General features: G+C 42.4%; 1 long non-coding RNA gene across 2 annotated transcripts in view; it reads right to left on the reverse strand.

Moving 5' to 3' along the window:
- Positions 1-2,983: 2,983 nt before the first annotated feature.
- The window catches only part of LOC147913349 (uncharacterized), an 86,393-nt gene continuing 76,048 nt past the window's right edge, over positions 2,984-13,328 (reverse strand). For both annotated transcript variants that reach the window (XR_015548835.1, XR_015548836.1), the window contains one exon: positions 2,984-5,705. This is a non-coding gene — a long non-coding RNA (uncharacterized LOC147913349). The remainder of the gene's footprint in view (positions 5,706-13,328) is intronic.

Consider the following 13,328-nt stretch of genomic DNA (forward strand, 5'->3'; position numbering starts at 1 on the left):
TTCTTTCAGAAATGTTTTATAGTTTTCAGTGTACAGATCTTTCACCTCTTTGGTTAAGTTTATTCCTAGGTATTTTATTCTTTTTGTTGCAATTGTAAATGGGATGGTATTCTTAATTTCTCTTTCTGCTACTTCGTTGTTAATGTACAGAAATGCAACTGATTTTTGTATGTTGATTTTGTATCCTGCAACTTTACCATATTCGTTTATTACTTCTAAAAGTTTTCTGGTGGATTCCTTAGGGTTTTCTATATATAAAATCATGTCATCTGCAAATAGTGACAGTTTCACTTCATCCTTTCCAATTTGGATCCCTTTTATTTCTTTTTCTTGCCTGATTGCTCTGGCTAGGACTTCCAGTACTATGTTAAATAGGAGTGGTGACAGTGGGCATCCTTAGCTGGTTCCTGTTCTTAGAGGGATAGCTTTCAGTTTTTCACTATTGAGGATGATATTAGCTGTGGGTTTGTCATATATGGTCTTTTTTATGTTGAGGTACTTTCCTTCTATACTCATTTTATTCAGAGTTTTTATCATAAATGGATGCTGTATCTTGTCAAATGCTTTCTCTGCATCTATTGAGATGATCATGTGATTTTTATTCTTCATTTTATTAATGTGGTGTATCACGTTGATTGATTTGCGAATGTTAAACCATCCCTGCATACCTGGAATAAATCCCACTTGATCATGGTGTATAATCTTTTTAACGTATTGTTGTATGCGATTTGCTAGTATTTTGTTGAGGATTTTTGCATCGATGTTCATCAGTGATATTGGCCTGTAATTTTCTTTTTTTGTGTTGTCCTTGTCTGGTTTTGGTATCTGGGTAATGTCGGCTTCGTAGAATGAGTTAGGGAGCTTCCCCCCCTCCTCTATTTTTTGGAAGAGTTTGAGAAGGATCGGTATTAAGTCTTCTTTGAATGTTTGGTATAATTCATCGGGGAAGCCGTCTGTTCTGGGACTTTTATTTTTGGGGAGGTTTGTGATTACTGTTTCGATCTCCTTACTGGTGATTGGTCTATTCAAATTCTCTACTTTTTCTTGATCCAGTTTTGGAAGGTTGTATGATTCTAAGAATTTATCCATTTCTTCCAGATTGTAGAATTTGTTGGCATATAGCTTTTCATACTATTCTCTTATAATCTTTTGTATTTCTGAGGTGTCTGTTTAACCTCTCCTCTTTCATTTCTGATTTTACTTATTTGTGCCTTCTCTTTTTTTTTCTTGGTGAGTCTAGCTAAAGGTTTGTCAATTTTGTTGATCTTTTCAAAAAACCAGCTCTTGGTTTTATTAATTTTTCTACTGTTTTTTTTGTCTCTATTTCATTTATTTCTGCTCTGATTTTTATTATTTCCCTTCTTCTACTGATTTTGGGCTTTCTTTGTTCTTCTTTTTCCAGTTCCATTAGGTGCATTGTTAGATTGTTTATTTGAAATTTTTCTTGTTTGTTGAGATAGGCCTGCATCACTATAAACTTCCCTCTTAGAACCGCTTTTACTGTATCCCATAAATTCTGGCATGTCGTATTTTCATTTTCATTTGTCTCCACGTATTTTTTGATTTCTTCTTTGATTTCTTCCTTAACCCAGTCGTTTTTCAGTAGCATTTTGTTTAATCTCCACGTATTTGTGGCTTTTCTGATTTTCTTCCAATAGTTGATTTCTAGTTTCATACCGTTGTGGTCAGAAAAGATGCTTGGTATTATTTCAATCTTAAATTTATGGAGACTTGTTTTGTGGCCTAATATGTGATCAATCCTGGAGAATGTTCCATGTGCATTTGAAAAGAACGTGTATTCTTCGGTTTTTGGATGGAATGCTCTGTATATATCTACTAGGCCCATCTGTTCTAGTGTGTGGTTTAAGGCCATTGTTTCCTTATTGATCTTCTGTTTGGATGATCTATCCATTGGTGTAAGTGGAGTGTTCAAGTCCCCTACTATTATTGTGTTACTGTCTATTTCTGTTTTTATGTCTGTTAATAATTGCTTTATACATTTAGGTGCACCTACATTGGGTGTGTAGATATTTACAAGTGTTATATCCTCTTCTTGGATTGTTCCCTTGATCATTATGTAATGCCCTTCTTTGTCTCTTTTAACAGTTTTTGTTTTAAAGTCTATTTTGTCTGATATAAGTACTGCTACCCCAGCTTTCTTTTCATTGCCATTTGCGTGGAGTATCTTTTTCCATCCCTTCACTTTCAGTTTGTGAGTGTCTTTAGGTCCGAAGTGTGTCTCTTGTATGCACCATATATATGGGTCCTGTTTTTTTATCCAGTCAGCCACCCTATGCCTTTTAATTGGAGCATTTAGTCCATTGATGTTTAAAGTAGCTATTGATAAGTATGTACTTACTGCCATTTTTTAACTTTTTTTTTCTCAGTGTTTTAGTAGTCCTTCTCTGTTCCTTTCTTCTTCTATACAGAATTGATGGTCACTTTAGTTTGACCTCTGTCTGAAAGCTCTACTCTTTAACTCCCCTCCTCCCTCCTTTTATGTTTTTGATATCATATCTAACCTCTTTTTGTGTATTTGTATCCATTACGTTCTTATCATGGAAATAGATAATTTTTCCTATTTGTGGTCTTCTCTTTTCCACTTAAATCAGTCCCTTTAACATTTCTTGTAGCACTGGTTTCTTGGTGACAAACTCCTTTAATTTTTGCTTGTCTGGGAAAATTTTGATCTCTCCTTCCATTTTGAATGATAACCTTGCAGGGTAGAGTATTCTTGGCTGTAAGTTTTTTCCTTTTAGCACTTTAAATATATCATGCCATTCTCTTCTAGCCTGTAAGGTTTCTGCTGAGAAGTCAGCTGATAGCCTTGTGGGGTTTCCTTTGTATGTAACTTGACATTCTCTTGCGGCTTTTAGGATTCTCTCTTTATCTTTAATTCTGGACATTTTGATTATGATGTGTCTTGGTGTGGGCCTCTTTGGGTTTATCTTGTTTGGGGCTCTCTGTGCTTCCTGTACCTGGATGTCTGTTTCCTTCCTTAGGTTAGGGAAGTTTTCATCTATTATTTCTTGAAATAGATTCTCTGCCACCTTGTCTCGCTCTACTCCTTCCGGGACACCTATAACACGGATGTTAGTGTGCTTGATGTTGTCCCAGAGGTCCCTTAGACTGTCCTCACTCTTTTTAATTCTTTTCTCTTTTACCTGTTCACCTTGGGTAATTTCTTCTAGTCTTTTGTCCAGCTCACAGATCTGTTCTTCTGTATCCTCTACTCTGCTTTTGAGTCCCTCTAATGAATTTTTCATTTCCAGTATTGTATTCTTCATTTCTGATTGGTTCTTTTTTATATCTTCCATTTCCTTGTTGACATTCTCACTGAGTTCATCTATTCTTCTCCCCAGATCAGTGAGCATCCTTAACACTCTTAGTTTGAACTCTCTGTCGGGTAGGTTGCTCATTTCTGTTTCACTTAGTTCCTTTTCTGGGTTTTTGTGCTGTTCCCTTACTTGAAATGTATTCCTTTGCCTCCTCATTTTGCCTCTTTCCCTATGCTTGTGTCTACATATTAGGTAGGTCAGCTACGTCTCCTGCTCTTGGATAGGTGACCTTAGGTAAGTGATGCCTTAGGAGGCTTCCAGTGTGCTTCCCTCAGTTCTCAATGTTCCAGGGGTGACTCCTATGTGGGCTACGTGTGTCCTTCTGTTGTGGCCTGTTTGCTCTCCCTGTAGGCACCCAGGGAGGCTGAGTTATGCTCCTGGCCAGCTGTTGTAATGCTCAGCTGCTTGTAGTTGTTGTGGGCCCTTCAGTCTCTTTATCAGGTGTGGGGAGCCCCAGCACTGTTGGCTGCAAGTTCTAATACCACATTTGTGTTGCAGTCTTTCTTTTAAGTGAGTAGGCCCCCAGCATGGCAGGTTGTTAGGCTCAGGGCCTTACAATTGCTGTAAACCTCTAGCCTATTAGGTCTCTTGTCAGCTCTCTGAGGATTGCAGCTGGGTGGGGCTGGCCTCAGGCACAGGACCACCCAATTGTTTCAGGCTTTGGAAGGTGGGGCAAACCCCCTATGTGGGTCTTTGAGAAGCATAAGTCTTCTGCAGCTGACAAGCCCTGCCGCCCACAGGTCCACACACACAGTCAACACAGTCCTGCCCCATGTGCGCACCCCGACCTCCCCAAGCAGACCCAGTCTCTCCATGGTGGGAGCCCCACACACTCCTCCACTGCCCCACACTCTCCACCCACTCCTTGTGCACACCCTGCCCCGCTAAAGTTGGCTCAGTTGCCAGGCTGCAGAGAATCCAGTCACCAATCTATGCAGGCCCACAAGTTGCCTGAGGGTTTGTTGTTGGGTGGGGCCAGTCTCTAGGGTGGGCTGCCTGCCCTGGCTGAGCTGGATTAAATCCGTGCTCTAGCAGGTGGGGCAGACCCTGGGCTAGCAGGCCCCAGGGAGAACTCCAATGGCATCTGTGTCAGCACACCCACACCAGGCCACAACAATGGCCGCCGCCAATGTCCCGGTCCCTGGAGAGGTCTCACCCCTCACCGTGATGCACTCAGGCCTATTAGCTGAGTCTCTTTTCACCACAGCACTGTACACCTTTCTTTCTGGTGATTTTAGGATGCTTTCTGAAGCGGGTGAGTTTGCGCGCAGGCCCTTTAAGAGCCAGTTTTAGTTTCTTTGTGAACCGGGTTTTCTAGGGGTGCTCCCCAATGTTTTAGTAGCAGGCAAAGTCAGATATTATGCCGCTGGTCTCGATTGTGCTGGGTCCACAAAATGCCCACAGCGGGGGCGCTCCCCGGCTCAGGGCCCAGCCCCTCCAGGGAGGCTGCGCACCTGTGAGCTGCTCCCGGCGGCCGTGAAGCTGGCGGCTTGTGAAGGCGGCGTTTTTCTCTCCAGAAGGGAGTCTCTGCCTCTTCCACCTCAGTTAGGATTGTCCGTTGTTGCAGGAGTTCCTCTCATCCAGTTTTCAGTTCTGTCTCAGGGGTAATTTTTCCACGAGTAGTTGTAAATTGGCTGTGTCCACAGGAAGACGTGAGTTCCGAATCTGCCTACGCCGCCATCTTGACTTCCCCTCCCCTGTGCTTGAATTCTCTGCTTCCTGATCTTTACATGTCTGGTTCTTTCCTCACTTCAGTCCTCACCTTTAATACGAATTTCTCAGATTGGTCATTCCCAACCTACTCTCTAAAGTGGCCCATCAGCCTCTCACCACATCACCTAACTTCAGTTCTTTACTTACCTCTATCAAAAGTATCTTGATAATTTCTTTACTTCTTTATTTTATTTTTTGTAATGTTTGTGTTTTTTTTTTTTTTACTTTTATATTGCCTTCACCTAGAACAGTTCCTGGCACAAAGTTAGGGCTCAGTTAATCTCGTGAAATAAATTAATGAATGATGGCCTGTGTTCCTAACATGAGGTTCAAGAATATCCCCAATTCTCCTCACTATTAACTTTTTGGTGAAATTCTTTGACGTCTGGCAGTCAGCAATTTGGAAAGAAGCAAGGGTTTCTGTCTGACTGTGGGGCTGTTTGTGTCCTGAGAACAATACAGTGCCTCGTTTCCTGGAGGGCTTGGTGACAGGGCTGATACAGGAGGCTGCCATATGGCACACTGGTAGGACCTGCCTTGAGAACATACTTTATAGCACTCATTGGAATAAACAGGAAAATTATGGAAAGTGACTGGCTGCAGACGACTTGACATTTTGCCTCGAAGCTCTGAATCAAAAAAAACCAGGCAGAACTGTCGAAAAAGCATACATATTAATTGGCACGTCATACACCTCCCCCGAGTAACACTAATTTGAGAAGGAAAAAATCTTCCAATGTTTTCTAGAGCTGAATATCAAGTACTTTTGCTTTATTATGTACAGCAGGCCAAATTCTCACTATGTACACATCCAAAATCCACACGTGTGTTGCATACATACTAAAACCTGCAGGTTAAGCTAATAGCCACAGCAGAAAAGGTAAATAAGCATATCTCTTATTTATGATTATGTTTACACTTTTAGCTCCCAGGCAACTTAATTACTTGATTTTAATGCATATGCCCTTGTTAGGAGCTCTCAGCACCTGACAAAATTGACTCAGCCTAATGTCTTGATTTTAAAGTATCGCATGTCAAGCAAACAGAATGATGGAAATATTTTAGTCCTCTTTTTTTTTTCTTACACATGAGAACGAGGTTCCAGAGAGGTTACATCACTTCTCTAAAGTTCTGTAAGTCCATAGCTGAGACAAAGTAGAACACATGTTATAGAAATGTAAACACATCTTAATTTACTCATTAACATATTAAAAGTGAAACTCGGAACTCAAGCCAGTAATTTTGAAATTAAAAACATTCAATTTAGTTAATGGAGGGACTTTCTCTACCTCATGTATTAGTTCATTCTGTGACATAGAATTTGACTTACATTCCTATATACATATATCACATATATTGTATCCTGCCTTTTGTCTCTGACCTTGATCTTAAATTTGATAGTTACTAAGTTGCAGTGCTAGTCAAGCCATTCTTTTCTTCCATGACTCGGTTTTCAATCTGAGAAAGAATTAATGAGTGACGGTAAAACATTTAACAGATATAAGAGCCACACGCAGTGATATCTTAATGTAAAGTTTTCCAGGGACTAGTCAAAGTTACAAATGGAAAAATACTTAAGTGGCATATACCTCCCACCCACCTCTCTTGTAGCTCAGTTCCCTAAGGAACACCGACATTATTTACAAAAACTATGAGCTATCAAGATGATATAAAAAATGCCGGGTGGCTTAGGCAGAGGCATTTTAACTATGCAGATGGCTGGAAAGATCAAAGGCTAAATATAAAGTCATTTTTTGAATACTACCAATACATTAGAGAACTTTAATTGCTTAGTCTACCTTTAAAAATTGTAAATGTTCAGTAATAGCTGCTTTGACCAGAAGAAAACAGAAGGAAGAGAGAGGGAGGAAAGGAAAGGAAAAGAAAAGGAAAGAGTCAAAAAAGATTAGGTAGCACTTTTGTGCACCAAGACAATTAAAAAGACGTCTTACAAGAATGAAAAATGAAGAAAAGAGATCAGCTCTTGAAGCTGAAGTAACTGTGATGTCTGGTTTCCAGAAGCTGGACATTAACATTGCCCACTATTGGTGGCAACACCAGAATTTCTAAACAGACCTGACTTAGGAGCAACCATCCAGCTGGAAGAAGCAGCTAGGAGCTTGTCTTGAAGCTACATTTGCATAGTAAGAGCATTACTTTACCTAGGTTGTATCTTTATTTGAGTGGCCTCAGAACACTGATAAAAATTGAGGGGATGGAAGCACCCCTCACACATACACAACTCACCCTTTACCCCCTGATATACTTGTTTATAATGGAGAAACAACAGTTAGTGCAGGAACAAGTGAGCTGAAGAAAGACTCCTACCCTATTACAGATAGAAGGGACCTCAGAGATCATCAAGGCTGTGATCTGAAGGTCATACGAGGAGCCGAACAAAATAGTGATAATTATTGAATCTGAGTGACAGGAACATGGGGGTTTTATTATAGTATTCTCACTAATTTATGTATATTTGAAAATGTTTGTGATAAAAAATGAATGAAAGAGTGAGGGGCTAGAGAGGGTGATGGAGGGAGGGAGGCAAAAATGAAGAGAGAGAAAGGAACGAAGGACGGAAAGGAGAAAGGGATGAAGGAAGGAAGGGAGGAAGGAAGGGATGAAGGGAGGAAAAGAGGAATGGAGGAAGGTAGGTGGGCAAGGTTCAAGTCCTGTGGGAAAAAAACACTGGTAGTCCCCCCGAAACTAAGGATAAAGACTGGCCCCAGCAAAGGACTTCAAACTCCGCACTCTGCACTCACATGTCTAAGTAAAGCCGGGACCCATATTCTGACCCTACCTTTAAAATGAGTCTTTCTCTTTTGCAGAAATTGTCCCACCAACTGCCTCAGCTCTTGAGAACAAGTAGCCCCTTTGGAGAGGTTCAGCAGTGAGAGTCTGGATTTATCCAAAGGCAGAATATCAGATGTGAAGTCAAAATGCCCCATGCGTTCAGTCCTCTGTCAATCTTCTCTGTGCCACTGGAAACGCAAACCCAGCACATCTGCCTCCCAGCTGCACAGCTTCATTATAGACAACCAGATGGGCTCTTATTTTATGGATTCCATTTGCAATCATTGTATGGACTCTTTATTTCTTGAAAATCCTTCACTACTCAGCAGGCCCAGAAATCCATGTCAGCTCTTCATACGCCGAATTAATAACCTGCCTTTTCAGATGCCAAGTTCAGAAAGTGTTTAGAAGGAAAATCAAGGGAACTTGACTTGGTAAGCTGGGGGTGTTGCTTTGGTGGCAAACTGAAATGAGTAGACAGACCAGTCATATTCCAACCCAGGTGTTGTTTTTCTCTCTGCTTCTGGGCACTTGTCTGGCCTCACATAGGCTGCAAAACCACTGGGCATGTTGGTGAGGTCCCTTGAAAGTAATTTTATATAAGGTCCAATCAGTTCACCAAAAGGTTACTAAGAGCCTGCTGGGTGCTGAGTACTGTGTGATATGCTAGAAATAAGATACAAATGACCTCAAGAAGGTCAAAGTCAAGTGGGTAAAATTAAGAAAGAAATCAGAAATGATAACACAGTGTGACCCATGTATTGTTAAGTGCTTACACAGGAGAAATCACAGGGAGGCAGAAAGAAAAGGCTATAAAAAGGACATGGCATTTGAGCTGAGTCTTGAGGGAAGACTAGGAGGGCACCTATTGATGGTAGGGAAAGGAGAGCACTGCAGGAAAAAAGACAGCAGGAACCGAGTCCCTGGACCACACACACCACCCACGGGTGAACCAGTCTTCGGGCAAACATTGTGATGTGCTTTCTATGTTCCTAAGCTGGGTGGGCGTGATGCAAACAGGAATCAGATGTGGTCCCTGCACAGAAGTGCTCACTGTAAAGTCTCTCAGGACTTCTAGAGAGCCTCTCACCTGGAATTGGGCTGGAAGCAGAAGGGGTTCTACTCCTGCCGTGGGCAAGAGTATCTCACGCAAAAGAAAACTGAAGCCTCACAGGGCGTGGATTTGGGAGCTGGAGGAACAGATGGACAAAGTAAGCCTTAGGGACAATTTCCAGGTCAGCAAAATATGGCTCTGTTGGCACTTCCTCATCCCTTTCATTGGCTTCTCCTAGATCCCTTCTTTCCTCAAATCCGCTTCTTGACCACCGATCCCCCACAAACACACACTCGCCAAAGACCTCAGAGCCGACTTTACCCTAGATTACCTTTCTCAGAAATGGCCCTTACTTCAAAACTGTCAACCTTACCCCAAAAGTCTTCCATCCCTTCAACTAGAAGGACCTCAGCCTGATGTTAGACGAAAATGAGCAAAGTGAATAGTAAGATGTGAATGATTGAAATTCTCTCAAATCTCCCTGGGGACTAATTTTCTTTTTCAATAGCACAGTTTAACTCAAATTTCAGGTGGCGTTTCAGGCAGTTTGGAACCGACGTTTTAGGGTGGGGACTTGTTTCAGTGGTCTTCAGAGTCCACAGCCAGAACACTGGTTCCACCACTCACGTACAAACTCGGCCCTGGGAACAAAATGAGGAAACAGCTCTCCTACCTGAGGAGACACCCTCAGCTGTTCTCTCTCTCGGATCTGCTCCACTGCTTCCTGGTCAGCCCTCGGCTGCCCTAGGCTCATTTGTGTCTCTCCATGAAGGGCTGGAGAGCCCATTTGAGAGGGGCTGTGGGAGAGAGCTGCCCCAACGCAAGGTAACCCGTGGTTCTGGGACCCAGGTCTGCCTTAGCCAGTTCCCAACCACTGGAAGCCAGCACATTCAGCCAGGGACTTGTGCAAGCCCAGGGCCCTCAGTCAGAGCAGCTCTGATTTCCCCTCTATTTCACAGCCCCGAACCTTGCTAAATCCCCTACTTCCTTTCTCAGGTGACCAGGCATTCCACAGATGTTTAGGGGAACCTGATCCAGACTCTAGCATCCTCTCTGCTGCCCACCAGGCACAGCTCCTGCCCCTTCTCCTATTCTTATAGACATTTGATCAGGACTTCTTGGAGGCCTTGGGTCCACGGGCCCCCATCAGTTGTGTGCCGAATCCCATATCTTTTTCTGGGACACAGCCCTAACAAAGCCATCTCTGGCTCAAATCCTACCCCAGCTGGGCCTCCCCTGAGTAGAGAATTTATCTTTTGGGAACTGTAGCTCCAGGCCCTCCTCAGAGCCTCAGGTTACATATCCACTGATAAGGCCAGCCTGCGTCCTACAGGTTGGTCCTGTAGAATTGCCACATGGGTGAGTGGCCACTGTGGCCCGTCTGCCAGCAGCAGGGTGTGGTATAAGCCCCATAGCCTCACCACCAGGAAAGGCAGCTTCGAAGGAGACTGTGACCCAAATCCTGCCAAACTGGAGGATCAGGAGTCTGGAATGTTTTCACCTCTTTGTTTCTCCAGTTTCAGGAAAATAGAGAAAAGTAATCTCGAGGGGTGAAGGGAATCTTATCAGCTGAGGAGAACTCAAGGAAATCTCAGCTGTTGTGCAGGCTAATTCGTTTATTTTCTATGCAGTCACCCTTATAGTCCCCACTGGGCTCACGTCCCTTCCCTGTAAACAACTGGCTCTAATTAAACTTGTTCTGTTGGATAAAGGTATATAACCTTGGAGAGTCCGTAAAAAATGGCTTCACTCTGAAGACTTCAAAAAACGCACGGTCCCTTTGTCAGGCATTAGACAAGGTTAATTTATGTCGTTGCTATCTTACTCTGAAGGACTCTAGTTACTTCACATCTGTTCTCTGTCTAATCTTTGTACAAACGTTGTGGTGGTCTTGGCAGCTCGATGCATCTAGTGGTCTCTTAACTGTTTCCTGCCCAAAATGTCCCTGCTTTCAGACTTGATTTTCTCTCCCCCTCTGCCTCCTTAAAGCATTCAGTTTCCTCTCAGACAGTGTCCTGGCTGTTTTGTGTTCTCTGACTCGAGCACGGAGGAACCGTCCTGCTCTCCACACTGGCTGACTTCAAGTAAAGACCAGGAATCCCTACAAGATGAGAAGGCAATTATTGTTTCATTTCAGAATGGAGATAAAAGATGAGATGCAAGGGGCAATTGTGCCAGAAAATATGGATAGTAGACCACTGTTTTCAGTCTGCGGTTGCAATTAGAACTTTTAAAAATTCAGTAGAAAAAAAATATCAGAATATATTACATTAGAGGGGCATTCTTTTGTAAAAGCTTTGCTTTAAGTGTATGTGTATGTTCTGGATCATAATCTAAAATTCACTTCTTCCTATAAGTTGTGGTCAAAATAATTTGAAATTCTGGTGAGTGCATTTGGAGCTGTCTCAGCTCTATGGCTTTACTGTTTTCCACCAATGTGACTGTGAGCAAGTCCAATATCTTCTCTGAGTCTGTTTTCTCATCTGCAAATTGAGAACAATAATATGTGCCCTACCAACCTCACAGGGTTCTTGAGAGGCCCTAATAAGATAAAGCATGTATAAGCTTTATACCAAAGCTTTATACCAATCGAAATCCACCCCAGAGAGCAGAAAGGGCTCCAGGAAGGATCCTCAAGTTTGGCACCAGATGAGAGAAGGGGAATCACAGAAGAAGCCTCAGGCTCAGGCTCGGCTTCAGGTCCTCACACATTGCTTCATTTATTCAACAATATTTATTGGATGCCTATTATGCATCAGGGATGATTTTAGTGGCTGGGGATAAATAGACAAAGTCTTTTCCTTCATGGAGTTTACATTCTAGTGGGGGGAAACAAATGAAAAAACAAAAAAGATAATGTGTGATATGATGTTCATGTCTGTGGGGAATAATTAAATGGTCTACTGGTAGACCAGTGCATCAACTACCAATTTTATCTAAGATCCCATGCAAGTGTTTTTCAGCAAAGTTTCACGGCTAAAACTGTTGGAAATCACTGTGCAACTGTGTTACTTTGGAGTAATGTGCTGTGTAAGGTATCCAAAGACCCTTTTTGCAAAGGATGCCCTTGGAATGTTCTCTTCCTTTAAGAGCTTTCTGGGACAATCAACCATGGGCATCTCTCAGTTATGTCACCATCAGTTTTAATAAAAACAGGCTCTAAATAAATAGGAAGGGCTTCTTGTCTAGAAGAGAAGTAAACATATGGAATTCGTTACCTGAATTAGTAGAGTAAAGCCAAAATACAAACAGGTTCAAGACGGGTTTAGAAAAATACATGGATAATACATGTTTAACGCCATTAAATATTTTTAAGAGACATTATACAAAGTATGAGGAGTCCTAAAAGCCTGAGTGCTCTTGGCTGCTTTATACCAAGCCATCTGCTTACTCATCATCATTGTCAACACTATAGACCTGCTGCCTCGGGACTAAAGTCCCAAGTCACAAGCTTTTGTGGTCATTTTTAGCAGCAAAGATCAAATGTTGGGAAACCAAACTTAAGGTTGAGAAGCCTGGATGCTCATCCTCACTTCCAGTTTTAACAAGTCAGTTCACATTTCTAAATCTCACGTTCTTCTTTGCAAAACTAGTTAGTCTCAGTGACATTTGAGGCGCCACTCAGTAGAGGAGGAAACAAAAACAGAAAAACCTTGATATGAAATTCTATCATGAGATCCTTCCTTCTTTGGGGAGAAACCAGCACTCTGTTGCCATGATGCTTTATGAGGTAACAATGCACTTATGAATTAACTGTCCCCAAAGATCTGACCCTCAGTCTTACACACTCAGAGTCTTGAAATTGTCAGCACATCGAAAGTGAAACTACTTCTCAAAGGCAGTGCACGTTAACCAAACTAACCAGATTTATATATAAAAGAGAAATTCAAATTTTTATTAAAAATGCAAAAAAATCTTTTTTTATTGTCCCATGGTCTAGGACAAGGTCACCAAACTATGGCTTGTGGGCCAGCTCTGCCTGACACCTGTTTTTGTAAATAAAGTTGCATTGGAGCACAGGCAGGGCCATTGGTTTTCGTATTTCATTTCATATTGGCTTTCTGGCCATAGCAGCAGGGCTGCGTAGTCACAACAGAGACGCTATGGCCCACAAAGCCTAAAGTATTTGCAATATTGCCCTTTACAGAAAAAGTTTACCAAGTCCTGGACATGAATATTTTTGTCAATACGATACATTCTCTCCGTGAAAGACTAAAGTAAGCTAGAGTGAGAAATTTGCTTAGTGAGCACGGGAGCAGAATAGGTGGGCTTCCTTGAGTGATATTAAGGAGTAATTCTCAGCTAAGAAAGCATAAGTTAGGGCCAGCCCCGTGGCCTAGCGGTTAAGTGCGCGCTCTCCGCTGCTGGCGGCCCGGGTTCGCATCCTGGGCGCGCACCGACGCACCGCTTCTCCGGCCACACTGAGGCCG

Source organism: Ceratotherium simum, chromosome 28 (genome assembly GCF_057802395.1).
Source record: "Ceratotherium simum simum isolate JZ-2026a chromosome 28, ASM5780239v1, whole genome shotgun sequence".
Taxonomy (NCBI): Eukaryota; Metazoa; Chordata; class Mammalia; order Perissodactyla; family Rhinocerotidae; genus Ceratotherium; species Ceratotherium simum.